Consider the following 27,415-nt stretch of genomic DNA (forward strand, 5'->3'; position numbering starts at 1 on the left):
ATTTCGATTATCAAATCTTATGTGAAAACCTGAAGGAAAAAAACCATAAACCTGTTCTTTCCTCTAACAAAACCTGGCCTGGGTTCTGCCAAGAACATCTAGAAGTCATTAAAAATAGCACAGTTCTTTATTTGGACTCAATTGACTTGTACTTTTGTAGACCTGTCAAAACGTTAAATAATAAATTGTTGTCTCTGAATAGATTCATCTTTGCCCAAGATACAGTCGAAAACATGTTTTAGATGAGTCATTTAACTGGAATAATCTTCCTTCGGATTACTGGAGTCATTGGGGAAAAAAATACAAAATCATGTGAGTAATTTTCCATTTATCTAGGGTTCAATATCTCAAATGTTTCACAGGCCTTCTGCATCACAAGGCAGTGTATTTTAAAATGCAGGCACATCCTCCTTTCTGCTTCTCCATGTCACTTCCTCTTTAGCAGCTGAAGGCAGGCCTATCATCAATGAACAGTGTCAGCCAATGCCCTTGTGCTTCTGTGTCATCACTCTGAGATAGGAACGAGCATATTTGAAAGGCCCAAGGCAGAGAGTGCTTTTCCTCTTCTCCATCATCATTTTAACACCACTACCACCAACAAACAAAAGTTATTAACAACAATCAAAACAGCATGGGCGCAATGCAGACAACCTCTATAGCTACATAGAGCTGCAGCCAAACAGCCACCCACATGTTTGCTGCTGTTGCTGGGGATAAAAGGAAATGTTGCTTTGCTTCAAAGAAGAGGGGAGGGGCTGGGCGCGACGGCTCAGGCCTGTAATCCCAGCACTTTGGGAGGCTGAGGCAGACGGATCGCTTGAGCTCAGGAGTTGGAAACCAGCCTGGGCAACATGGTGAAAGCCCGTCTCCACAAAGAAAAAAAAATTTTTTAATTAGCTGGGCATGATGGCACCACCTGTAATCCCAGCTACTTGTGAGGCAGAGGTGGGAGGATTGCTTGAGCCCGGGAGGTCAAGGCTGCAGTGAGCCATCATCATGTCACTGCACTCCAGCCTGGGTGACACAGTGAAACCATCTAAAAAAAAAAAAAATAAAAATGAACTGGGAGGAACAGGTGGAGGCAAAGAAGAGAAAGGGCAGAACACTGTGTTTGACAGGAGTGTTCCAACTGAGAAAATCATTTCTCACCCTCAGTGAGGAGAGGTGAACCACAGAAACAGATAGGAGAGCATGTCGTTCGTGACCTCTGCCAGAAGTTGCAAGGAAATTAAGACACTCATCAGGAGGGCCAGTGCCCTGCATGGAGATCTCAAGATTTGTTTTTTTTTTTTGTTTTTGTTTTGGGTGAAGAAACTATTTCAGATGAGATCAGGTGCATTCAGGATGGTATGGCCGTAGACAAAGGAACTATTTCAAAAGAAATTCGTGGCCAACATTCCTACCATTAGCCTGTCTTGCTATTGTATATTGCATGGCTGTCCTGCTAGGGAAATTTGATCAATATATTAGATTCCTGGCAGAAAGATGCTATCAGACAATGCACGTATGCCCTGACATAGCTCAATTTCCACCTATCCAACAAGGTATTGATTTTTCTCTCCCCGAAGTGCACACACACATACTGAGAGTGCCTACAGAGGATGGGGGTTGGGTAGGCACTTAGTTAAGAACAGACAGCTCTGCCATTCCCCAAATGCGTTCAAAACACCCTCTGGCTTGGTGACTTAATATTTGGATGATCTATATAAACTCCTCACATCAGGATTAAATCAATGGCTGATGAGCAAAAACAATCTTTGCTCACTCTTTAAATGCTAAGAACTCTATCAGCTTCAGAAACATTTCAGAAAATATGGCCCTTCTTGGATTCCTGCTCCAGAGTTACCTCCTATGAAATGCCGTCCTAAAGCCACATCTAACACAACAGAAATTCATTCTCTATTACTTGATCACAGCCTTCTTGCTTAATATTTGGAGGTAAGTCAACACTTCAGTTACCACTCCACCATTTCTTCTCTTGTTTCCACCTGTCTCAAGCTGTCCACAGAACATTTCCAGCTTTTCACCTTCTAGGCTCAGGCTAGGATTATACTTCCTGATCCCTGTGTGGTTGTGCGGGGCCATGTGACCAGTTCTAACCCATGAGTTGTGAGCAGAAGTAATCTGTGTCATTCCTAGATTGAGCTTTTAATGGCCAATAAGAGACCTTCCAGATGTCTCTTCCCTCCAGAAAGGCAACCAGAAATTCTCAAAATAGCCGTTGCTCCATCAGCCTGAGGGGTTGAGTGATTATGAGGACAAAGTTCATATCACCATGTTGAACTGTTTCTAAGGGAAAAAGTTGAAAGGTAAGAAACAAACTAAGAGGAAATGGTATCAAAATATATAACAAAAAGTTAGTAACTACATATAGAGCCTACAAATCAGCAGAAAAGTATGCCTGAGATATAAATAGGTATTCACAGTAGGAGAAATCTAAGTAGTCAATAAATATATTAAAACATACTTAACATCGGTTGTAATTTAGTGAAATGAAAATCACAGTAACAAGTTGCTGTTCTTACCTATGAGATAGACAAAATTTAAAACTTAAAAATCTTAATATGTGTAGTCCCAGCTATTCACGAGGCTGAGGCAGGAGGATTGCTTGAATGCAAGACTCTGAGCTATTATTGTGCCACTGCACTTAAGCCTGGAAAATAAAGCAAGCCCTTGTTTCTGAAAAACAAACAAAAAGCTTAATAATTTCCAGAATTGTCCAAGGTGTGGGAAAATTGACATTTTCATTCCTGCTGGTATAACCTTACTGGAGGGCAATTAACGTGTGTGTGTGTGTGTGTGTGTGTGTGTTCTGAGACAGAGTCTCGCTCTGTCACCCAGGCTAGAGTGCAGTGGCACCATCTCAGCTCACTGCAATCTTCACGTCCTGAGTTCAAGTGATTTTCCCATCTCAGCCTCCCGAGTAGCTGGAACTATAGGCACGTGCCACCATGCCCAGCTAATTTTTGTATTTGTAATAGAGACAGGGTTTCACCACATTTGTCAGGCTGGTCTCGAACTCCTGACCATGTGATCTGCCTGCCTCCGCCTCCCAAAGTTCTGGGATTACGGGGTGAGTCACCACACCTGGCCCAGCAATATTTTTTAAATGTAAATGCCTTGACCTAAACATCTGTTTTTAGTAATCTATAGAAACATTTACATATAATATTAACAATATTTACTGAACACATGCCATGTGTCAATACCCATCTAACTATTTACATTAATCATTTTCCCTGAGAGTTAAGTTCTATTTCTTTCTCATTTTATAGATGAGGAAACAGAGAGGATAAGCAACTTGCTTAAGTTAACTGAAAGTTGCTATGTGGGAATTCAGATAAAGTGTTCTCTTTACACTATAGTGTCTTTCTCAGAGAACTATGCATGGGGGTTGCCATTGCACCATCATTTATAAACAATAAAAATGAATAAAATGTAAATGTTCATCAACTGGAGAAATGGTTACAAATGGTAAATTCGGATTATAGAATATTATGCAGTAATTCAAAAGAATGATCCCAAAAGAATTGAAAACATACAGCCACACAAAAACATGTAGAATGTTCATAGTAGCATTATTCATGATAATCAACTGATGAATGAACCACACAATGTGGTATATACATACAATGGATATCACTGAGGTGTCAAAAGAAGTGAAGTACTGTTTAGTGCTATAATATGGATGGACCTTGAAAATGTTATGTTTAGTAAAAGAAGTTGGACACAAAAGTCCACATATTGCATGATTCCATTTACATGAAACATCCAGAACAGACAAATCTAGACAGACAGAAAGTAGATTAGTGGTTGCCATGGGATTGAATAGATGGAGGGAACTGGGACTGAGGTTGAGGGGTTCAGCTCCCCTGAGAGGATGCTTCTCCAGTTCTTGGTCTCCTGCTGTCTCAAGAATGAGAGAGGGGACCGTGGCGCAGTGCACAGTAGATACCAGACTCAAAAGTGTTTGTAGAAAGTGATTTCTTTAAAGAGAGAGAAACAGGAGGAGAAGAAAGAAACAGCTAACTCTCACACTGAGTGAGAGAATCCAGACAGATGGAATCCAGGAGAAGAAAGCAGCTTCCACACTGAGTGGAAGGGAACAGAGAGAGATGGCGTTTGGGAGGGGAAGGCAGGCTTCCATGAGAGAGTGTGGAAGGGGACTCCAGAGGGGAAATCCAATACAGAGAAAAAAACTTCCACGAAGGGAGTGTTGTGGAAGGGGACCCAAACGTGGAGTCCGAAGGCATGTGGAAGAAGGAGACTTTTAACCTGGGAGAAACCCCCACCTTCTCTAAGACCCCGGGCCAATGAAAGGAGTTCCTTAGAACTTCCACTGGAATGATTGACTCTTAGTTTCTTCCTGTGCCCACGAAATTTAAACATAAACTGTTAAATCTCCCGGATGGAGAGAGATGGGAGGTGGGCATGTCACTAGGAAGTTCTTGCCCTTAAAACTATGCCCCCTTGTGGAGCTGGAAAGAGAACACATTCCCTCCCTAATAGGTACAGGATGTGATGGTTAACTTTATTGCCAACTTGACTAAGTTAAGTGATGCCAAGTTCTCTGGTAGTGTGTTATTTTGGGGTGTGTTTGCAAGGGCATTTCCAGAAGAGAGTAGCATTTGGATCAGGAGAGAGGGAAGAGGATCTGCATTCATCAATATGGGTGGGCAACATCCAATCCATTGAGAGCCCAGATAGACCAAAAAGAGTAAGGGTGAATTCTCTCTCCACCTCTGAGTTGGGACATCTATCTTCTCCCATCCTTAGACACTGGAGTTCCTGGTTCTTGGACTTTTTTTTTTTTTTTTTTTTGACACGGACTTTCTCTGTTGTTACCCAGACTGGAGTGCAATGGCACAATCTTAGCTCACCGCAACCTCCACCTCCTGGGTTCAAGCAATTCTCCTGCCTCAGCCTCCTGAGTACCTGGGACTACAGGCGCACACCACCATGCCCAGCTAATTTTTGTATTTTTAGTAGAGACGGGGGTTTCACCTTGTTGACCAGGATGGTCTCCATCTCTTGACCTCATGATCCACCTGCCTCGGCCTCCCAAAGTGCTGGGATCATAGGCGTGAGCCACTGTGCCCGGCCTAGACTCTGGGACTTACACTAGCAACACCTCTCCAACCCTTCCCTGGTTTTCAAGTGCTTTGGCCTCACACTAAATTATGTTACTGGCCTTCCTGGTTCTCTAACTTTCAGATGACATATGTTAGGACTTCTTGGCCTCTATGATTGCATGAGCCAACTCTCATTATAAATTTCCTTTTATGCATATCTATGTATATTTAGGCACATCTGCATCTATCTACATGTCTGTGTATCTATAGCTACGTCTAGATCTATCTTACTGCTTTTGTTTCTCAGAAGAAGCATAACTAATACCAGGGCTTCTTCTGGGCAACAGAAATGTTCTAGAATTAAGGTCATGGTGATGGTTGCAAAACATAGTGAGTATACTAAAAACCATTGAATTGTACTCTTTAAAATGATTAATTTTATATTATGTAAATAATAGCTCAATTTTAAAAAAGAATGGGATTGGTATCTTTGCAGTGATACAGTAGAATATCAAATGAAAAAAGCAAGCCTCAACAATGTGAATAATATGTTTCCACTTATGAAAAGGAAAACAATTTATGTGCTTATAAGTGAATGCAGAAAGTCAGGAGGAATACACACTAGTTTACTAACAGAGGTTTCCACTGGAGAGAAAATATATCTGCTGAAAGAGAGGAGTCAAAGGGAGACTTATTCTTCGGTTGTAAATTTCTTTGCAATAAAAGCAACAAAAATGAAAACAAAAGCATTTAAATATAAATAAGCAAGTAAACAAATATGACCTCTGAAAAGAAACCATAGGTAAAACAATAAGATGTATTGGAAAAGCCCTGGACTTATAGCTGGGAAGCATACCAGTAATGAGTTAGGTGTCTACAGAAAATTTATCCAGCATCTCTGGTACTCAGTTTCCTTGTCTTTCAAACAAGGGGACTGGACTAAATGACCACCATGAACTGTTAGGCTGTAAAATCCTTGGATTCCACAATACATCATTCTCCTTACTAGCTCTGTTGCCAAGGTTACTTGAATCTCCAGCATTTCAGGCCACGTTTTAGACAAGGCATCAAATACAGTCATGAATTTACACACATTCCAAGGATCAGCAACCTCATTGCCCAGCTCCTGCTTAACTATGACCCTTTTTGTCTTATCTGATCACAGTTAGTTACATGGACCTTGTGGCTGAATTGAGTAATAAAATAATTCTTGGACAAAGAAGATAATTTGCCAGACAGGTCATTTTTTTTATTTGTTTGTTTAATACATTGTAATCTAATTTCAGAAAGCATGCTATCCTGAAATAATTTATTTTCCTTTCATCATGTACATAACCTCTCAGTTGTCTTTTCATTAAATTCCACTGACCCTAGACAAAGAGGAAGTTAAAAGAAAGAGAGACAGAATCACAATAGCCCTGGGAAATCAGGGATGCAAGAGAGAGGAAGTCTCAAGTAAGTAATGTGCATGAATGAACAAATGAATGTAGGAGAGAATGAGAGACATTTCTGTTATCTTCTCCCCCGGCATTTGAGTTCCTCTGCTTGGCAGTCAGGCCACTATGGTGAATAGCAGAGATTAGGGGCATATCTAAGGAGCCTAGAGAGAATCCCCCAGAAACAGAAGCTCACTCTCAAACAGCTGGACCAACTCCATCAAGCACAATGCTGGCACCAGGAGATGCTCCAAAAGTGCCAGCATCCTACCCTTTCCCATCCTCCCTGGGAAGAAGATGAAGTGTGGTAGAAAGAACCCAGACTTTAGAACCTGTAATACCTGGGCCCATATCCTGTCTCTACCACTTACCATCTACATGACCTTGTAGATTCTACTGTAGAAACAACCAGCGTTGTCATGAAGATCAATCAAGACAACACGTGTAAAATGCCTCCCACAGCTCGTGGCACAGAGTAGGCAATTAATGAAAAACATGCTTGCTTTTCATCTCTGAATTCCTGAGGGTACTGGGCCTTGTTTTTGCCCAGGGCCTGCTTAACCAGGATTTGTTTTCAAGAGGAATGGCATGATTTTTTTTCTTTTAAATAATGTGGTATTTTTAATGTCATTTTTTTCCTACTTTCTGAAAAAGGGGCCCCCACATTTGCATTTTGTACTGGGTCCCACAAATTAGCCAGTCATGACGATGTGTCAAATTAGCCAAGCATTTCCTTGACACCTCTTCCCCTGGACCTGAGATGAAGAGGAACCCAACTCCCATCTCTCAGTGACAAGGCACGATCCACGTCACTGCATCCACTGTCTCCCAGTCATCTTCTTTCCCTCCACTCTTATAGAGATAGGTGATGGCCAGGCCGGCAGGTTCTGCATAGGTGGGCCAGCACCTTGTTTTGGAATGTGTGGGTACTTGGTGCTTTTTTTTTTTTTGTCCTTTGCATTTGGAACTTTGAGTCTGGGTCTAAAAGAATACCATTTTATCTTTATTTTGAGACAGGGCCTCACTCTCACCCAGGCTGGAGTGCAGAGGTGTGATTATAGCTCACTGCAATGTGGACTCCTGGACTCAATTGATTCTCCAGCCTCAGCCTCCTGAGTAGCTAGGACTACATGCCACGACACCTGGCTAATTTTTTTTTTTTTTTTGAGAGACAGAGTCTCACTATATTGTCCAGACTGGTCTCGATCTCTTGGCCTCTAGTGATCCCCAACCTCAACCTCCCAGGATCCCATTTTAATGTCGTGTGACTTATCAATGTTCAAAAAGTGCTGGGGTGTGTAAGGTCCTGCAGGACTTAAACTCATTTATGAGTGCCAGAAGTTTTAGGATGCTCCCTCTCTCTATCTCACTGTGTGTGTGTGTGTGTGTGTGTGTGTGTACAGATATATACAAGAATGTGCAGATGAAACTGAGTTCTTTCTGCATATAAAAAGCTAAGTTCCACAGAGTTTCTTATTTCTTCATGTTCTCAATGTACAGTGGAGGCACAAATGTGATTTTTTTTCACCTCTACACAATCCTTCTCCTTCCCTGTTACACTTCTAGATTTGATTTTATTCTAAGATGGGTTAACTTTTATACCAAATGGTTAAATAGATGACACATGGGATCTGTGTATGTAGGGGAGGTGAACTTAGTATATCTACGTGGCAGAGTTGTGTGTGTGCCCAGCCCACTTTTAGCTAAGTTTCCTTGGCCTTTTGAGCATAACAGTGCTATGTTGGCCACTGATTCCGAGCCTCATGTGCCCACTGAAACCTCTGGGGAAGGGATTACCAGTTCTGAGTGTTCCTCCACGAGTTCCTCATCCTCCTTCTCTGTTGCCCAGTGTTTAAGCATTTAATCTGCAGAATTTGTTCTAGGCTCTTCTAACCACCCTCACAATCACTGGGCATCTTCCTCTACTTTTGCAGATTTTAAATCAGCAGTTTTGTTAATTTCCTAAGCTAGATCCCTGGTCCCTACCTCTCTACTGGCCATTAGACTCACACCTGAATTGTTTGGCTCTGAAGTCCTTCAAATGTTACTGGTGTCTAGATTGCTGTACAGGCATATTAGGTGGCAAACAGGAGAGTGGGAAGAGCTGTAGGATGAGGAAAGAAAAGTAATGGGTGATTCGCTAAAAACAAGCTGCGAGGTCAGCTTATTTGTAAAAGAACAGGGCTTTTAGACTTCTCTTAAACACGCCTAAACCACCTGTGTTGGATAACTAAGTTAAGAGATCCTTGAGTATATGCTTGGCTTTACCTGTTTCCTGAGACCAAGAGTAGACCTGGGTCACAGAAATGTCATTCTGAGGCACTGTATTAAGGGAACTCACTCTAAAAGTGGGCTTCTCCCTCCAACTGGCAAATTCTTTTGATTCTGTTCGCTTCAATTACTCTGAAAGAAAATCTGATAGCCCAGCTAATCTTTTTATGCTAGGACCTCATTGGATGGGCCACCTTGGGTGAGGCACCTACCCCTCAAGTCTAATCCAAAGTTACCTTTGTGCAAAGAACATCCCAGCATTAATTCTCTGGTAAGGGGCTGTGAGCAGTGCACTTTATGATGAAAGGCAAAGTTGCGCATGGCTGACACCTCCAGCGCCCAGACGCGGAGCATGCAAAGGAAGCTCCTACCACTGCCTGGGGAATTAGGAAAGGCCTCATCATGGCTGTGACATTTGAGATGGCCTTAAAGGATAGTAGGTATCATGTGTGATTTGTGTGGCAATTTCAGAATTTTGCAGCATTATTCTAAACCTAGGACCTTCATTCAATTATTGTTCATTCACTTTTTTCCATTTCTAAATCATGAGTCACCTTCATTCTTGGGAAACTCCACACCTGAAAGAACAGGAATTTTCTCCTTTGTCCTCTTCTCTCTACCTTCTCCTCTCTCTCTGTTCACTCTCTCTGTCTCTGTTTTTCTCTCTCTCTCTCTCATTTTGTGTGGACATTAAACAAAGTCTAGAATAATATTCCCTAATTCATTCATTCATTCACTCAATGTTCAGTGCCTACTCTATGCTGGAGCATTTTATACTTTATAAAATGCATTTTATAGATTATTTTGTTCAAGGCTTATAACAAGCCTAGTAAGTAGTTATTATCACAAAATACATTTAATTCAGACAACTGAGGCTTAAGGGGGTTAAGTAATTGATCCAAAATCAAATTGGAAGTATAGTGGCAGAGGAGAGATTTGAATATAAGTGGAATTTCTAAAACCTATGTGCTTTTCACTATGCCACACATGGATGACCCACAAATAAATCACAGAAAAATCGGATGTTAGATCTGATATGATTAATTGAACTATATCAGCAATTTGCCATTAAACGCTATGGATTAACATCTGCCATACTCTTGCTGAACATTTTCCCAAACTGAGGGTTCGGGTTACATAACTAAAAGAAGTAATCTTCCAAAATAAGTCTGTGAGTGGGAAAAAGTTCTCCAAGCAGATTAAATAAGTTTATTTTTTACAAGTTGATATTTAATGAGAAATGCCTATAGAAAATTCTTTCTCTCTGGCATTTGTTCTCTGCCTCTGCCCTGAGAAGCCTATACTCTATATGTAATATTTATTAATATGTAACAAGGCTGCCTTTTACAATATGCACTGACCACTCCGCATTGGTAAGTTTCTTATGTTTGCATTTGGATAACTCAGCTACTTTGATTGTGGAACTAAGAAATCAGTTGAATTTTTTGGAGTCCCTTCATTTTTGCACCCCATTCCCTTTCAGATTGGAAAGTAACAGATGCTTATTGTATAAAAGGCAAAGCATACAGACGTCTTAAAAAGTAAAGAGCCCTGGCAATTCCACCCCCAGACATCACCGCTATTAATAATGTGGTGCATAGTGTTTCAAATTCCTTCTACTCAAATACTAACACATTCTATATTTACACATATTTTTACATAAATGGAATCTGCCATACGTACAATTTGGCAATTTCTGTTTGTTTGTTTTTGACTTAACATCTTAACTATCTTTGTCAGTACCTATAGATTGATCTCAGCTTTCAGATGGCCTTTGACAAAGGAAAACATCCATTTCACAGAAAGAGAATGCATTTCAAATGTTTTGCCAATGCACACCTTAATTAAAGCAAAGTCAAGGTAAGAAAGTGAGGATACTGTTATGTATTATACTCATTATCACTCCCAAAGAAAAAGTAGGTTAATAGTTGCTACTACGAAACAGTACATTGTTGTAACTAACTCAGCCCTTGAAAAAAAAAAACTGGACAATTACATCCACTTTTTGAATTGGCAGCCAATGGACAAAAGGTGAAATAAGGGATGTTTTAGAAAATACCCTCTCATGGAGTTGCCTTCAGGTAGTGAATTGTAAGGATCCGAGGCATTTTCATCAGCTTGCCATTTGTTAGAAACACATCCCAACACCTCAGCGCTGATCTGTTAAAGCCTCTCATTTAGTGAGAAACACAAGACAGATGATTCAGTGTGCTGGGCAATTCATTAACCCATCAAGGGCTTTTTTTCCTGAGCCTGGGATAACTGGCAGAAAAAGGAATGTAATCCTTAATGAGCAACAAAGGGCACTGCTGGAGGGAAGGGAACACACACAGACAAGACACGAGATGGGCTCTCCTTTTCCATCTGGAACAACCCGTTGTCTCTGAACTCACACAGATTTTGACCATAGATTGATCCTGCCTGGCAGCAAAATAAGTTTTTTTCCCCAGCTGTCTTGGAAATGGGAAGTGACATATTTGGTAGACCACACTCACAGAAGGCCATATGTCTGGTATCCCAGGGCTTGGACTGTCCATAAAGAACCAAGGAAGCAGGCCAAGCCCTGGTATTTGGTATTTCACAGGACACCAAAGAGAATATATGTTCTCAAGTTGAGCCACAAAAATCAACATTAGTCCAGGGACTCCCTGAAATTTGGCCTGCTGGAACCCAAGTCATAGACCTCAGAAAACTGACTCCGTATCTTCTTTTTCATTGCTTTTATGTAACTTCTGGGCTTATTAGAGAATGCTGAGCCTAGATTTACTGGAAACAAATGTTTTGTGATAATGTTCTATACTATTTTAACATTTTTCCCCTCTAGTCATATTATTTCTTTATTCCATGAGCTATTTTGATATCCAACCATGATTCCTGGTTTGGGAATCTCCCCCTTTTCAACTGAAAAGTTGAATAGTGTTAAATATTTAAAGCAGATTCTCCCCGTTCTCCTCAAATTTCGTGTTTGTTGTCATTAACACAAGATCCAACAAGCAGACTGCTGGAAGATTCATATACTCTTCCGTGGTGATACTGTGGGAGTAATAAAGTAGGCTTTGGAAGGATAAAAGGAGGATAATTGAAAGTTCTTAGGTTATTTGCAGAACTGTCAACTTTTCAGTGATCTTATTCTCACTAAAGATGCTTGTATTAATGATTATTAGGGTGACCAAATGTTCCAGTTTGCCCAGGATAATCCTGGTTTCTGCCTGTGTTTTCAGCAGGATAATTAATAGCATCCACTTTCTCTCTCAAAAGTGTTCTGGTTTGGCTGCTAAATTATATGGTCACTCACTCTATTAATCATAAAAGACAGCATTCTGCCATCACAGTGGCAGCAGAGTCATATAGCAACTGTATATTAAATAATGACAGTTTTCTGTCAAAATTTTAAGTGTACATATAATTCATCCTAGAAATCTCCCTTCTATGAATCTATTCTACAGAAATTCTCATGTTATAAACAGAAGACACACATACAGACACACACACAAAGAGAGAGAGAGGAATGCTTAGTGAAAACTGGTAAACATCTAAATGTTTATCAATAGGAGATAAATGCAGTGGAATTCTATATATCTATTATAAAAGAAGGTCGTATATATATATATGTATTGGTGACATGGTAAAATGTTCAAGACATTTTTTAGTTAAAAAAGCAGGTTGTGGAAATTTATGGCAGGGCTTTCCATGGCTGGCTCGGGAAAGCCTTTAGCTCCTCTCATAATTTCCTCCAGCCCCCATCCCCACAAATCATGCCAAACCAATTCAATCTAAAATACAAAATGCTTCCTGTGAAAAGGCAACTTTAAAAGAAATACACATATAGTCAGTTTGCTATATAAAAAATATATTTGACCGGGTGGGGTGGCTCACGGCTGTAATCCCAGCATTTTGGGAGGCTGAGGCAGGCTGATCACCTGAGGTCAGGAGTTTGAGACCAGCCTGACCAACATGGTGAAAACCTGTCTCTACCAAAAATAAAAAAAATTAGCCAAGCATGGTGGCACATGCCTGTAATCCCAGCTACTCGGGAGGCTGAAGCAAGAGAATCACTTGAAACTCCATCTCAAATATATATGTGTGTGTGTATATATATATATATATATATATATATATATATATACACAGAGAGAGAGAGAGAGAGAGAGAGAGAGAGTGCATTTTGGGCATCTGGAAATGCTTTAGTTAGAGCTAAAGAATAGATAGCCAGACCTCTGGCATTTTTCCTATAAATATGCTTTAGAGTGGATGTGACATGCTCTGTAGTTATCTCCCAATTATCAGGCTAATCGAGGAAAGGAATAGCTTGGGGAAGTAAAGTTGAAATGTAGCTTTCATTTCAAACTTTTTCACAATCTTTTTAACCGGATCAATTAAACAGATACATTAATTGTTTCCTCTGAGTCTTTTTTGAAGCAGATTATAAACCATTAACTACTTTAAAATGAGTGAATTTCACTTTTTTTCCTTGCATTTCTCTGATCTATCTTCTAAGACAAATGTAAATCCAAAAGGCTAGGAGCAGGGAACTGATTTGAAGAAGCCTAACTGTGTGAAATGAATGGGTCATAGTGTACCATTTTAATTTTCAAGGGTTACAAAACGTTGTTTGCACTTAGTTTTGATTTTAGAGTTAAATAAGAAAAGAAAAATAAGCTAATATAAAAACATAAAAATCTAGGATTGGAACTCTCCCAAGTAGAATACAATTCTTTCCTCTCCCCCTCCTCTCCTGTACCTCACTTAGCCACTTTGTTAACTAACTATCCTTGAAGCCTTTCCTCCAGGGTCACCTGTGCCTTCCTGCCTCATACCGTCCCTCTTCTCCACCCACCTGATTCCCACTTGTGCCTCAGTCCTGGCAGGAGGACTTCAACACTGAACTCGTCTCTGTTCTCCTATCCTCTCTTATAGGACTTAATTGATTGTACTACTGTTTGTTCCATCATTTGCACCTATCCACTAACTGGATTTTAGCTTTTCTAGAGCAGGGACAAAGCTACATTCATACTAGAAGCCTCGGTGCCTGGCTTAATACTTGGCACATAGTAGGTAATTGTAAATGTTTGTTTAATGCATGAAACCAAGAAACAGAGAGACAGAAAGAGAGAGAGAGAGAGAGGATGATGAGAATCACATCATCTACTTTATAGAAAGAAATAAAGCCTCTAAGCCATTTTAAATGTCCCCCAAGGAAGGGATTTCCTTGGACAGGTAAAGCCTTGTTCTGAACTGGCTGGCTGGCTGGAGTTCAGAGCGTTGTCTGCGTTTTTTCCCCTGCTGAGTATTGGTTTGAAGTGTTTTTGTAACTGACACACGTTGCAGTTTCCCTAACCTTTTTACCGGGAAATCAGAGTAGATCTTCAGGACTAATGGGGTGAGATAGTGTGTATTCCATGTACACCTATTGTTATTTGTTGGCTTAGCTGCGCACAACATTCTGGATAAGCTGGCTTAGGAGATGCAGTGACTCATGGCATTTTCTCTGTAACCAGGGGTGACCTAGAGCACTTCAGGCTGGAGGAAATTGGTTTCTTGCACTCTAGCTTTGTAGCTCCCACTGCAGATGCGCTGAGGCACCAGCCCAGTGTCCATCAACGTGACTGAATTAGTTACTGCTCTATCTGATATTAATGGTGATGGCGCCTGGCTACAGAAACCCTTCCCGCTTGGTTAAAAGAGGTTGCGACCTACTTGCACATAGATTTAATGGGAATGGGAAAATCTGCATTCGACTATAGTTTTAATATCACCAATTAAGAGACACTAACATTAACTGGGCGACCTCTTTTAAAACTCAGGGAGTATGAAGCTATTAGCTACTCATTCAAATGTTGTGAATGAGTTTAATATTTATTAGCTCTGTTTCTAACATCCAACTGAGGTCTTCCTGGGAAGTAAGTAGGCATTTCGATAGAGGGTGGGAAACTGGAGAATACAGGAGGGACAGAAAAGTGATTTGGGAGCACAGACATTCATTGCTAAAGACCACAGCCTTGGCACTGCAGAGAGGACTGGGGAACTCAGAGAACGAGTTGAGTATTCGAGAAGCGCTCAGGAAAGGATTCTGAAAGGGAGGCTCAGAGTGCCCTAAACTGTATGAAGTGGTCCCTCACTGCAAGGGCAGTCTCCTGGTCTAGTAAGACGAGGAGCAGTAAGCTGATCTAAGGTGGAACTGGCAGGAAGCACTAGTACTAACATGTAAGAGCCACATGCGTGAAACTGTGAGTGCCTAATACTTTTTAACAGAATGTAGTTTTTTCAAAAATTATTTTCAGAAGTAATCCATCTGCAGAAAATTTGGAAAATGTAAAAAAGCACAAAGGACCCAACACATCAACAAAACCAGAAGTAATTCCAACCCCCAGAGATAACAAGCCTTACCATTTTTGGCAGCAAGGTCTTTTGTCTGTGTCCATATTACGCACGTGCAGATCTGTTAAATGGAGCTCTATCTCCAGTACACACTGTCCTGCAGTCTAGGCCTAGCATATCTTGAAACGTGCCGGTAAGCTAGCTGTGAGCAGTTTTTTTCTATCTTTCTGTTCCGTACACCCTGTCCTTCTCCCCCTCCTTCACTGCCCTACTGCAGGGAGGTGGATCTCTCAGAGACTGATCACTATAAACTGATCCTGCCCACCCAGGGGCCTCTTTATTCACTGACAGGGTACAAGGGCTCGGCTTAAAGCAATGGCAAGTCTGTGCTTTGTACGTTACTTTGCATGTACTTTCTTTCTAAGTACAAGAGGCTTTTAAGTAAGCATGTAAGATAAAAGAAAATAGATTAATTAATGTCATCCACAGCCCAACATTCAGAGGATCCCGTTTGTGAAACTAAACCATGTAATCACAGCCTGGGGGAAGAAAGCCGAGTCTGTACACAGAGGAAAAAGCTGAGATATGCCAAAGAAGACACGTTAGCAGCATGCACCAGGCCCCTGCTCTAAGCCTTCTTTTCTTAGCCCATCTCTTGTGTTTTGTGCTGTTGATGCTGGCCAGTAGGGCCGTAAGTGTTGAGCCTGAATATTCCCCTGTTGGGCCCTGTGTGCCCTTCCCGACTACCACAGCTTACTTTAGCCTCTGTCTCTCATGTGGGTTACTTACTGCAAAACCCCCTCCCTCGTCTTTCTGCCCCCAGTCTTGTCCCCTTCAACTCCATCTTCACCATTTGCAGTTCAGTGAACTTTCTAAATCGCTCTGTCTGTTCCTGTTACCTACCACTGTGTAACAAGTCACCCCAAAATTTGGTGGCATAAAACAACCACCATTTCATTATGCTTGCAGATTCTGTGGGTCAGGAATTCAGATGGGGCATAGCAGGGTTGTTTTTTCTCTGCCTGCCCCATGATATCTAGAGCTGAGATGACGTGAATGGCCGGGAGTGGAACAGCTGGAGTTGGAAGAGGAACTCCTTACATTTTTCTTTATGTACATGTCCTGCCACATGGCCTGCAATGCTGAAGGGTGGGTTCAGCTAGGACTGACCTATGTGTGGCCTACCCAATATCATGTCCTCAGGGTAGTCAGACGTCTTCCATAGTGGCTCGATGCTTCAAATGCTACTGTCCCCAGGGATCAGGGTAGAAGCTTCATGCCTTTTAGGCCCCTGCTTCATAAGTAACAAACTTCACTTCCACTGTATTCCATTGGTCAAAGCAGTCACGAGCCTGCAGCAATTCAAGGGAAGGAAACATAAACTCCACCTCTTGATTGAAAAAATGTCAAACACTGTGTAGCTATGTTTTCTTCATTCGTTTATTTTATTTTATTTTATTGATACAGGGTTCCTCTCTGTTACCCAGGCTGGAGTGCAGTGGCACAGTCACAGCTACTGCAGCCTTGACCTCCCTGGCTCAAGTGAGCCTCCTGAGTAGCTGGGGCTACAGGCGTGTGCCACCATGCCTGGCTAATTTTCAAATTTTTGTAGAGACCGTAGGGTCTCTCTATGCTGCCCAAGCTGATCTTGAACTCCTGGGTTTAAGCAATCTTCCTGCCTTGCCCTCCCAAAGTGTTGGGATTACAGGTGTGAGCCACTGCTCCTGGCCATAGCTATGTTTTACAACCACCTAGCTATCTTCTGTATTTGTATAAGCATAAAACATTTTTGAAAGATACATGCCAAACTGTAATAGTTGAAAGGTAGAAGGAGAATTTTCTTTCCTTATTCTCTATACTTCCACAGAAGAAAGAAAAAAAATGAGTGAAATTATGAGTGATTTTCTTTTCTCTTTCTTTCTTTTTTTTTTTGAGATGGAGTTTCACTCTTGTTGCCCAGGCTGAAGTGCAATGGTAAGATCTTAGCTCACTGCAACCTCTGCCTCCCAGCTTCAAGTGATTCTCCTGCCTCAGCCTCCTGAGTAGCTGGGATTACTGGGTGGCATGTGCCACCACGCCTGGCTAATTTTTTGTATTCTTAATAGAGACGGGCTTTTCCATATTGGTCTGGCTGGTTTTGAACTCCCAACCTCTGGTGATCTGACTGGCTTGGCCTCCCAAAGTGCTGGGATTACAGGCATGAGCCACCACGCCTGGCCTGTGATTTTCATTTTTTAAAGAAAATTGTTTCCTCAATTTTCTCAACCCTTCAAAAACTAAGAGTACTATGGTAGGTCCTACATGGGCGCATTCTAAAAAATTGCTAGACCAGGTGTTCTTTCCTTTCTCTGCTGCAGCCGCAGCCATGAGTATGCTCAGGCTTCAGAAGAGGCTTGCCTCTAGTGTCTTCCACTGTGGCAAGAACAAGGTCTGGTGGGACCCGATATGAAATAGCCAATGCTAACTGCTGTTAGCAGATCCGGAAGCTGATGAAAGATGGGCTGATCATCTACAAGCCTGTGATGGTCCATTCTCGGGCTCACTGCCGGAAAAACACCTTGGCCCACCGGAAGGGCAGGCACATGGGCATAGGTAAGTGTAAGGGCACAGCCAATGCCCGAATGCCAGAGAAGGTCACATGGATGAGGAGAGTGAGGATTCTGCACCAGCTGCTCAGAAGATACTGAGAATCTAAGAAGATTGATCGCCACATGTATCACAGCCTGTACCTGAAGGTGAAGCAGAATGTGTTCAAAAACAAGTGGATTCTCATGGACACATCCACAAGCTGAAGGCACATGAGGCCCACAAGAAGCTCCTGGCTGACCAGGCTGAGGCCCGCACGCAAGCACTGTGAAGAGGCCTCCAGGTCAAAAGGAAGAGATCGTCAAGACTTTGTCCAAGGAGGAAGAGACCAAGAAATAAAAGCTCCCCCTTTGTCTGTACATACTGGCCTCCGTGATTACATAGATCAGCCATTAAAATGAAACAAGCCTTTATTTGCTTGCCAAAAAAAAAAAAAAAAATTGTTAGACCAATTTTTCATTGATAGACTCCCTAGCTATATTCAGGGCACACAAAGAGACTGTAAACTGGGTTTTGTCAGTATAAGCCCATTACCCACCTTAGGCTATGGAAGAGAGGCTAGAAACCTCCTTTAGGGGCTTAAGAAGACAGAGCAAGGGCTTCCTCATAGACAGTGGTCCCGGTGCACTGTTCCACACCCACCCTACTCCTGCCGCAGGAAACACCGCCTCCTTTTAAGCCAAGTGAGGAGTCGTCACAAGTCATTTAGAGTGAGTCCTTGATCTGTGTCTCCTGGAGTTTGAGAGACACAGGACTGACTTTCACCAGAGGAAGCCTAAAGGTGAAAATCTAAAAGAGCCTTCCCTGCCACAGAATAGAGAGAGAGGACTCATTGGCAGGGAGCTGCACTTTCATTGATAGGTGGGCCGAGGGGACCCATTCACTGTCCATGTCAAAGGGGATACTCCCCAAGAAAACCACCTGTAGGCTGAAGCCACCTGGTAGGAGGGCACTCTAGCCAGGGGTCCCTAGTAGAAGGATCTCCAAGGTGCAAATGGCACACCATATGACAACTGTGTCAGTCACATAAATCTGAGTAATTTGCCCCAAATCCATCCCCAGAGGCCTAAGGAAAGAGCAGCTAGTGGGTAGAAGAGAGAAAAAGCTGACTGTGCACCCCTCCTTCACTTCAAGCTTCCAAGACTAAGTAAGTCTAGCCAGACGGATGAGAAGAGCTTTTCAATGAATAAAATACTGAAGGTGTAATATTACACTTCACACAACTTTTGCAGTATTCAAACGAGAGCATTTTTGTGACAGAATGGGATCAGAGAAGCAAAGATTTTATCCTAGAATGGAATTTTCTGAAGCAACAGGAAAAAGTAAATTAAAAGGTCATGTCGTGAACGCCTTAGACCTTTAATGTGTCCCAGACATTCAAAAACATCTGTTGCACTATTTTTGTGCTTTTCTGATTTTCCAAATTTTGTTTGGAACACATATTGCTTGTTATTATTCAACTGCACATCTGATCGTATCACTTCTGTGCTTAAACCTCTGTGATGTCTTTGCATTGCCCTCATAATCCAAGCAAATTTGAAAACCTGGTTTACAAGGCTCTTCGTGACCTAGCCCCTACCGCCTCTCTGTCTGCTTCTTCCAGCTTCCTGTGAGCCACATACACTCTGTAGTCCAGCTATATGGACATAAATGTTCTAAATGCATCATGGTCTTCTGTGTCTCTCCTCAACTCAAGTTATTCTTTCTTTATTTTAATTTTTTTTTTCTTTTTTTAGAGACAGGATCTCACTCTGTCTCCCAGGCTCAAGTTTAGTGGCACAATCATAGCTCACTGCAGCCTCAACCTCTTGGGTATAAGCAATTCTCCCACTTCAGCCTCCCAAAGTGGTAGGATTACAGGCATGAGCCACGGCACTAAGCCAATTCTTCTGGCTTGGAATATCCATCACCCTCATCTCTTACCTGAGGGGCTGGCATTGATTCACCCTTCAGCTCAAGCACCATCACCTTCACAGGCCAAACCTCAATTGGAGCTCCTTAGCTGAGAGATTGGGCTTTCTAGTTGGCACTTCCAGTGCCTGTAACCAAGTAACATAGGAGGCACTCTGCTTCCAATCCCATAAACAAACCAACACACAAATGATGGGTGGTGCTCAAAGTTCAGTAACTAAGGAAAGTCAGGAAAGGCCAAGAAGAATTGTCTTCGATCATCTGACTAGAGATGGTCAAAGGTGTTACGTTTTCTGTGTGGAAGCAAGGCAGGAGTACTAGGGAAGGCTTTGGAGGGAAACAGATGCTGGAGCACACCCTGTGCTCAAACAGTGGCCACTTTTACTTGAAATCTGAAAGGCTCCATCCTTGGTGTTGAACATTGCTTTGTTCTAATTTGGCCTCAGTAAATCTACTCTTTAGATTTCTGACTTGCTCTTTCTTCTGAGCCCTGCAGGGATTTGAGGTGATAGACAGGGTGTGCTGAGAAATCTCCTGGATGTGAGCAAAAGATCCAAAAGTCATGGGTGTTGAGAAAATGGGATTGTACAGAATTTTCGTAACTGATAATTTTGTTTAGAAGTTTATGCCACATTTAGATCACATTCTTCTTTTTTTTTTTTGCATTTCAATGTAATAAAACATGTTGGTGTTTCTATGTTTTGCTTGTTTGTTTTACAGCAAGCCATTATTTCCTAATTAAATAGGAGGTTGTTACCTAGTCCACAATCAGATGCTGAAGTTGCAGACTTCAGTTTTAACTTAATCTAGACCAGCCTCTTGGAATTTCTTCACTGTTATGATAGGCAGTCATAGAGTTGTCAGATTTTTACATTGGAAGGAGTATAACACGTTATATTTGTGAAATTATAAAAGATTTACAAACATTCTTGAGTTTTAAAGCATATAATATAATCTGAATTTCACAAAAACATATAAACTTATTATCATCATTTTAAAGATTTTGTATCAGGAGTTCAAGACCAGCCTCACAACACAGCAAGACCATACCTCTACCAAAAAAAAAAAAGAAGAAGATTTTATAGATGAAAGTGAGGTCAGGCTGGTGGCTCATGCCTGTAATCACAGCACTTTAGAAGGTCAAGGCAGGAGAATCACTGCCAGGAGTTCCAGCCTAGTCTGGCCAATACAGTGAGACCACATCTCTTAAAAAACAGAAAGAAGGCCGGGCGCGGTGGCTCAAGCCTGTAATCTCAGCACTTTGGGAGGCCGAGGCGGGTGGATCACGAGGTCAAGAGATCGAGACCATCCTGGTCAACATGGTGAAACCCCGTCTCTACTAAAAATACAAAAAATTAGCTGGGCATGGTGGCGTGTGCCTGTAATCCCAGCTACTCAGGAGGCTGAGGCAGGAGAATTGCCTGAACCCAGGAGGCGGAGGTTGCAGTGAGCCGAGATCGCGCCATTGCACTCCAGCCTGGGTAACAACAGCGAAACTCCGTCTCAATTAAAAAAAAAAAAAGAAACAGAAAGAAAAGAAAAAAGAGAGAGAAACAGAAAGGTTAGGAAATTTGTCTGAGGTTACAGAGTTAATTAGTGCCAAGTCTAGGACTCTGCTAACTCTGCTAACATCATAGCTTTGTCTATCTTGGTTAGTACATGTCAGTATGATAAGGTCATTAATAACAGACTTCAAAGTTGCCTGTGGTTGAGAGTTCAGAACAAAATCAACAATGACCATATCTCCTCGATGACTGTTTCAAAACCCTTCTGCAAGGCGGCCTGGCCCATGTGAAGTGTCCGGGAAAGTATAAATTATATCAGTAAGTCACTTAATGTGTCGTTTTTCTTGAAGCCAGCTGACTCATTGGTTCAAATCAGTCAGAAGATGAAGTCAAAAGCATGCCCTCTATCTTTAACAAAGAATCATGTCCCTTTCTTTCCCTCGGCAGAAGAACTTGGCTAATGACATATTGGAAAGAGAGTTATATCTTCTTAGAGGGCTTCTTCTAGCCTGTCTCCTAGGGTAAATCTGTAGAATAAGTTAAAGAGAATTTTCATTACGGAAAATTTGACATTAATTCATTTACTCTAGTTATGCATTCGTGTTCTTATTTACTTAAAGAGAAAAAACATTTCCTCTGAATAGATGGAACAATAAATATGGCTCGGTAAATGTAACCGACAGGATTCAAGCCCCTGCTCTGTCAGTTACTAGCAGGGTATGCCTCCTGAGCCTCAGTTTTCTCGTCTATCAGAGTGAAATGCTAACACTTACAGGGGTTATGACAATATTTTTTGCTTGCTTTGTATCTATTCCCCAAATTTCCATTTTGGGATCTTTCTCCCCTACTCTATCCAACTGGTCTGGTTGAGGCTCCTCCACCTCACTCTAGAAATGTAGGCTGGGCACAGAGGCTCACGCCAGTAATCTCAGCACTTTGGGCAGCCAAGGCAGGAGGATTGCTCGAGCCCAAGAGTTTGAGACCAGCCTGGGTAACCTGACAAAACCCCATCTCTACAATAAATACAAAAATTAGCCAGGCGTGGTGGAGTGCACCTGTAGTCCCACTACCCTGGAGGCTGAGGTGGGAGAATCATTTGAGCCCAGGAGGTCAAGTCTGCAGTGAGCTGTGATTATACCACTGCATTCCAACCTGGACAACAGAGGGAAAAAAAAATGCAGAAAAAAAAGTACAGAACATGACTCAGGACAGACTCTTCAAAGCCCCTGGCCATGAGGCCAGTGCAGAGATGAGCATGTGATGCTGTCTAATTAGAGTACATCTGAGCACTCAGGAGGAAGCTGAGTGCTGCTCCTGAGTGCCGCTCTCTACTTCCTGCTGAAATAGAGATACTAGAAGACTGTCTGGCTGGAGCAGCTCCAGCCACCTGCCCACACAGGGAACCTGAGAACAAAGCCAACACATAAAGAAAGGTGGAGCCAAGCCAGGAGATGGAGGGAGTCAAGGTTCTGATAATATTGTCTGGGTCCAGTCATGTATGAAGCCAGCCCTATGCCTGCGCTTCCCAGTTTTGTAAACCAATAAATGCTCTTTGCATTTATACCCACTTGGTTCCCGTCTATCAAGACGATCCTAAATGATATTCTACCTAAATTTAATATAAAGTGCTCAGTAAAGGTTAGCTCAATTGTGCCTGTTACGGAGTTTAGTTCAGAAAAGAGAGGACTCCATAATTCTTGTGAATATCAAGTGAACTCTTCCAGGCATGGCAAAGAGCCAGTCTTACTGGTAGGTTGAATCCCACGAGATAGGAAATCAGCAATTTCAAGAAGTCTTTCTTATCCTTAACACCTCTCTGCCTCTTTGGCACTGATAGTCCCAGGTGTCAAAAACTGTTGTCAATCCCTTTGTTTTCAGACATTTAAAGAGAAGTTTCTCGTTTAGCCAAAGCACCTGCATGAATGAGTCCATGATCTCCACTCCTGAGGGCAGATTTTGAGAGTGGCCTATAGTGAGAGCAGAGTCCCCTGGCTGCCCTGAGGAATCAAGAGAGACACAGCCACTCCCAGAAGAGGTGGCCAATGGAAAATTCTGCCATCTTCCTGTGCAGTTTTGCCCTGGCTATCCTTGCCAGGCACAATCAAGAAACTCCAACCTCAGATTTTAAAAGCTGTGTAATTTTTCTGAACTAAAAGAATGATCTTTGGCTAAAATGGACCCCAAAAACCTTTGTTAAACAAGCACAGTATGTAACTCAGTCCTCCTCTTCTGCCCAGGCACCCCCCAGATGCTGCCCTTTGCAGTAGAAACAGCCCAAGGTGGTGGGGCCCGTGACAAGAGGATCAAAACTTTTCTCTTGTCAGGTGTGTGTGAAGAGGTACCTTGGTCATCTGTGATACTTGCCTGGTCAAGCAGATGGCCGGAGACTAAGAATGGAGAAGCTGCCTAGAGGGAGTACAGGGTACATATTTTAAAGTTCTGTTGGAACAAGTTCAGACATACTCCTGGGTAAGAACTTGAGTCATATTTCAAAGAAATGAGGTGGAGTTTCCTGGAAGCCACAGTCTAAACAACGTCAGACATCCAGTTTAACCCGAGAGACGTTTCAATTCCTTCCTTTCTCTTATCTTTCTTTTTTCCTTTTGTTCAGCTCCAGTTCTCTTCTTCTTCTTTTTTTTTTTTTTTTTTTTTTTTTAGACAGAGTCTCACTCTGTCACCCAGGCTGGAGTGCAATGGTACAATCTCAACTCACTGCAACCTCCGCCTCCCAGGTTCAAGCCATTCTCCTGCCTCATCCTCCCGAGTAGCTGGGATTACAGGTTCCCACCACCACACCCCACTAATTTTTTTATTTTTAGTAGAGACGGGGTTTCACCAGGTTGGCCAGGCTGGTCTTGAACTCCTGACCTTAGGTGATCCGCCCGCCTCAGCCTCCCAAAGTGTTGGGATTACAGGAGTGAGCCACCATTCCCGGCCAGTTTTCTTCTTTTTAATCATACGTTTCACCCCATGCAAAAGTCTCATTCTGTTGATTTGTGTAATTTCCAGCTCAAAGTCCCATTCTGTGGCTACATCGACGTTTTTTGTTTCTTTTCTTCACTAACTAATACTGGCAAGGCAGCCAAATGCTAAAGATGTGTGCCACTCGCTTTGCTAAATGGCTCTCAGCCACAGTCAGCTAGGTCAGTTAGCACAGGGCTCCAGAGAAGGCAGAATGCCACTTCCTCAGCCTGATGACTTGCAGAAATGGACCACTTACAATAATTGAGAAGAATCATAAAGGGAATAAGCTTCTTGTACATTAGTACTATTTAAGGCTAAATACCTGTACCATCTGAAATTATTTTGAATTTGCTTTCCATGCTCTGTGATAAATTACATTCTAAATATCTTTTCATTTCCTACTTCATAATCTCTCACCCTTTCCCCCTCTTTCTCACTGCTTGTATTTGAATATGTATTCTGTATGCACCCCCTAAATAATATTAGCCTCAATACAAATTAGCATTTCTAGATACCTCGATATAGCATGCATAAGATAATTTGTCTGACAGCAAGAGACTATATGCCTGATACACAGCAGTGAAAAAATTATTCATCACAAATACCATAGAATAAAATATGAGCCTTAACATCAAATTAGGGTTTTTTAGCTCCCTCAAAATCACATACTTTATCAGACAACTTCTTACTTAAGTTGATCAGCAACCCAATCCTACTATTTGGAAATTGTTTTTCTATGCTAAGGAATCTGTTAACTGTCTCTGATGAAAGGAATGATTTTAGTTAAAGTATAAGCAGTGGCAATTCTGAGGACTCAAAATAGTAGCACATTGGAATGATGAAAAGATTCATTCAACACACATTTACTGTGCAGCTACAATGTGCCAGCACTGGCTAGACCAGGAAAAGTCTTACGGTTCAGTTAAGCTCTCCAGGAAGAAAGAGAGTTTATAAAATTATCCAGGACAGCAGGATACTCGAGGCAGGGGGAACAGCATGTGCAAAGGCACAGAGGACTGCTCTGGGAAATGTGAGTGGTTCCACGTGGCTAGAGTGAAAGGCTATTATAAAGGAGTGTGGCAGAACATGCAGCTGAAGAAATAGAAAGAGGCCAGCTCGCGCGAGCCTTATAGGTTGGGGTGCACACATTACAGGCTGCGCTGTGATCACATTTGCCATTTCTCCTTGCTGCTAACAGCTTTGATTTTGTTCCGGTGGTGGAGTGCCCAGGGACAGAGCATAAATTGCAATCGGCCTGAGCCAATTGTCTTAGTTTGTTCCATGCTGCTATAACAGAATGTCAGAGATTGAGTAGTTTATAAAGAAAAGAAATTTATTTCTTACAGGTCTGAAGATGGGGAAGTCCAAGATTGAGGGGCCAGCATCTTAAAATGACCTTCTTACTCCATCATCCCCTGGCACAAGGCAGAAGAGCAAGAGAGGGCGAGAGAGTGAGAAAAGGGGGCTGCACTCATCTTTTATAGGGAACCCACTCCCCAAGATAATGAACCCACTTCCAAGATAACAGCATTATCTTGGTGCCCCCATGACCAAAACACCTTCCATTAGGCCACACCTCCTAGCACCACCGCATTAAGAATCAGGTTTTCCACACAAGAACTTTGGAGGGCCCAGTCAAACCGTAGCACCAATCATAGCAATCCCCTTTACTTCTGATGATAACGCATGGTTTAGGGCTAGTATGGCATTCAATTCTGGCCTAAAATATAAGAAGTCTGGAGGAAGACATCGAGGAAAGAACTTCCTCCCTAATGAAAAACGGAAGAAGAATTCTATAACAGAAGCTCTTTCTTTGCTCCTTCCCTTCCTTTGTGATTTAGATGCTGCCACATGAGGATGCAATATCTAGAGTTACAGTAGACATCTACAACCATAATGAGAATGAGAAGCCTGAGGACGCAAGCCTCACCCTGAGGATGAAAGAGTAAAGACAGGCCAGGCACGGTGGTGGCTCACGCCTGTAATCCTAGCACTTTGGGAGGCCGAGGCAGGCAGATCACTTGAGGTCAGGAGTTCAAGACCAGCCTGGTCAACATGGTAAAACCCTGTCTCTACTAAAAACACAAAAATTAGCCAGGCATGGTGGTGCATGCCTATAATGCCACAGCTACTCAGGAGGCTGAGGTGGGAGAATCACTTGAACCCAGGAGGCGGAGGTTGCAGTGAGTGGAGATCACGCCACTGTACTCCAGTCTCAGCTAAAGAGTAAGATTCCATCTCAAAATAAAAAAGAAGAGAAAGGACAGAAAACTATTGGATCTTCAACAGTATCACAGAGTTGCTAAAAACAATTTCAAGACAGCCTATATTTGAACTTTTAACTAAGAAAATAATAAATGTCTTTATAGTGAAAGCCACCATCCGTTGTGCAGTCACATTTGTTGTTATAACTGCTATCATTCCAAGAATGGAACTTACCATGAAGAGGAATGGGAGCTGTGGAAAGGTTTGGTTAGGGAAATGAGTTGTCAGATTTGCGCTTAGAAATTTTTACACTAAGGCCGGGCACAGTGGCTCATGCCTGTAATCCCAGCACTTTGGGAGGCCAAGCTGGGTGGATCACCTGAGGTTGGGGGTTCGAGACGAGCCTGACCAACATGGTGAAACCCTGTCTCTACTAAAAATACAAAACTTAGCTGGACGTGGTGGCACTTGCCTGTAATCCCAGCTACGTGGGAGTCTGAGGCAGGAGAATCGCTTGAACCAGGGAGTCTGAGGTTGCAGTGAGCTGAGATCGCACCATTGCACTCTAGCCTGGGCAACAAGAGCGAAACTCCATCTCAGAAAAAAGAAATTATTACGCTTGGCTACTGTGTGCAGAATGGGCTGGCAATGGAGAAACCAAGGAGAGAGACCCGTTTTGAAGTTACTGTAATTGTCCAAGAGATTAGGTAGAACCTCAGCAAAAGCAGAAGAGTGATCATTGGAAAGTTGGAGATAAGCCTGAGAGCTATTTTTAAGTCAAAATAACACAACTTAGTGACTCAGTGGATGTGAGAGTGGGAAAGCTAGGATAATCAAGGATTGCTTGGGCTTTCTGGTTTGGCTGAGAGAAGATCTGAGTCTAATTCTGACTTTGCCACAAGCTACTTGAGCAATTCTAGGCTGTTTTCCTCATTTCTAGTGGGTCAGATAAGAAATATGATAGCAGATTGATCTTATCTCTCCTGACACTGCCAATGCCCAGGAGCTCTTTTTTTTTTTTTTAGACAGAGTCTAACTGTGTCACCAGGCTGGAGTGCTATGGTGCGATCTCGGCTCACTGCAACCTCCGACTCCCTGGTTCAAGCCATTCTCCTGCCTCAGCCTCCCAAGTAGCTGCTATTACAGA

At 42.3% G+C, this 27,415-nt stretch overlaps 1 long non-coding RNA gene across 2 annotated transcripts in view; it reads left to right on the forward strand.

The window, feature by feature from the left end:
* LOC118149215 (uncharacterized) overlaps window positions 1-26,431 on the forward strand; it is a 69,737-nt gene extending 43,306 nt beyond the window's left edge. The window contains exons 3-5 of one of the 2 annotated variants that reach the window (XR_004736537.3): window positions 203-312; window positions 25,410-25,514; window positions 25,905-26,431. This is a non-coding gene — a long non-coding RNA (uncharacterized LOC118149215). Of the gene's footprint in view, window positions 1-202; window positions 313-25,409 lie in introns of both variants that reach the window. The other variant, XR_013529479.1, reaches the window with a different exon arrangement.
* The last annotated feature ends 984 nt before the right edge of the window (window positions 26,432-27,415 follow it).

Source organism: Callithrix jacchus, chromosome 18 (genome assembly GCF_049354715.1).
Source record: "Callithrix jacchus isolate 240 chromosome 18, calJac240_pri, whole genome shotgun sequence".
NCBI classification, from domain to species: domain Eukaryota; kingdom Metazoa; phylum Chordata; class Mammalia; order Primates; family Cebidae; genus Callithrix; species Callithrix jacchus.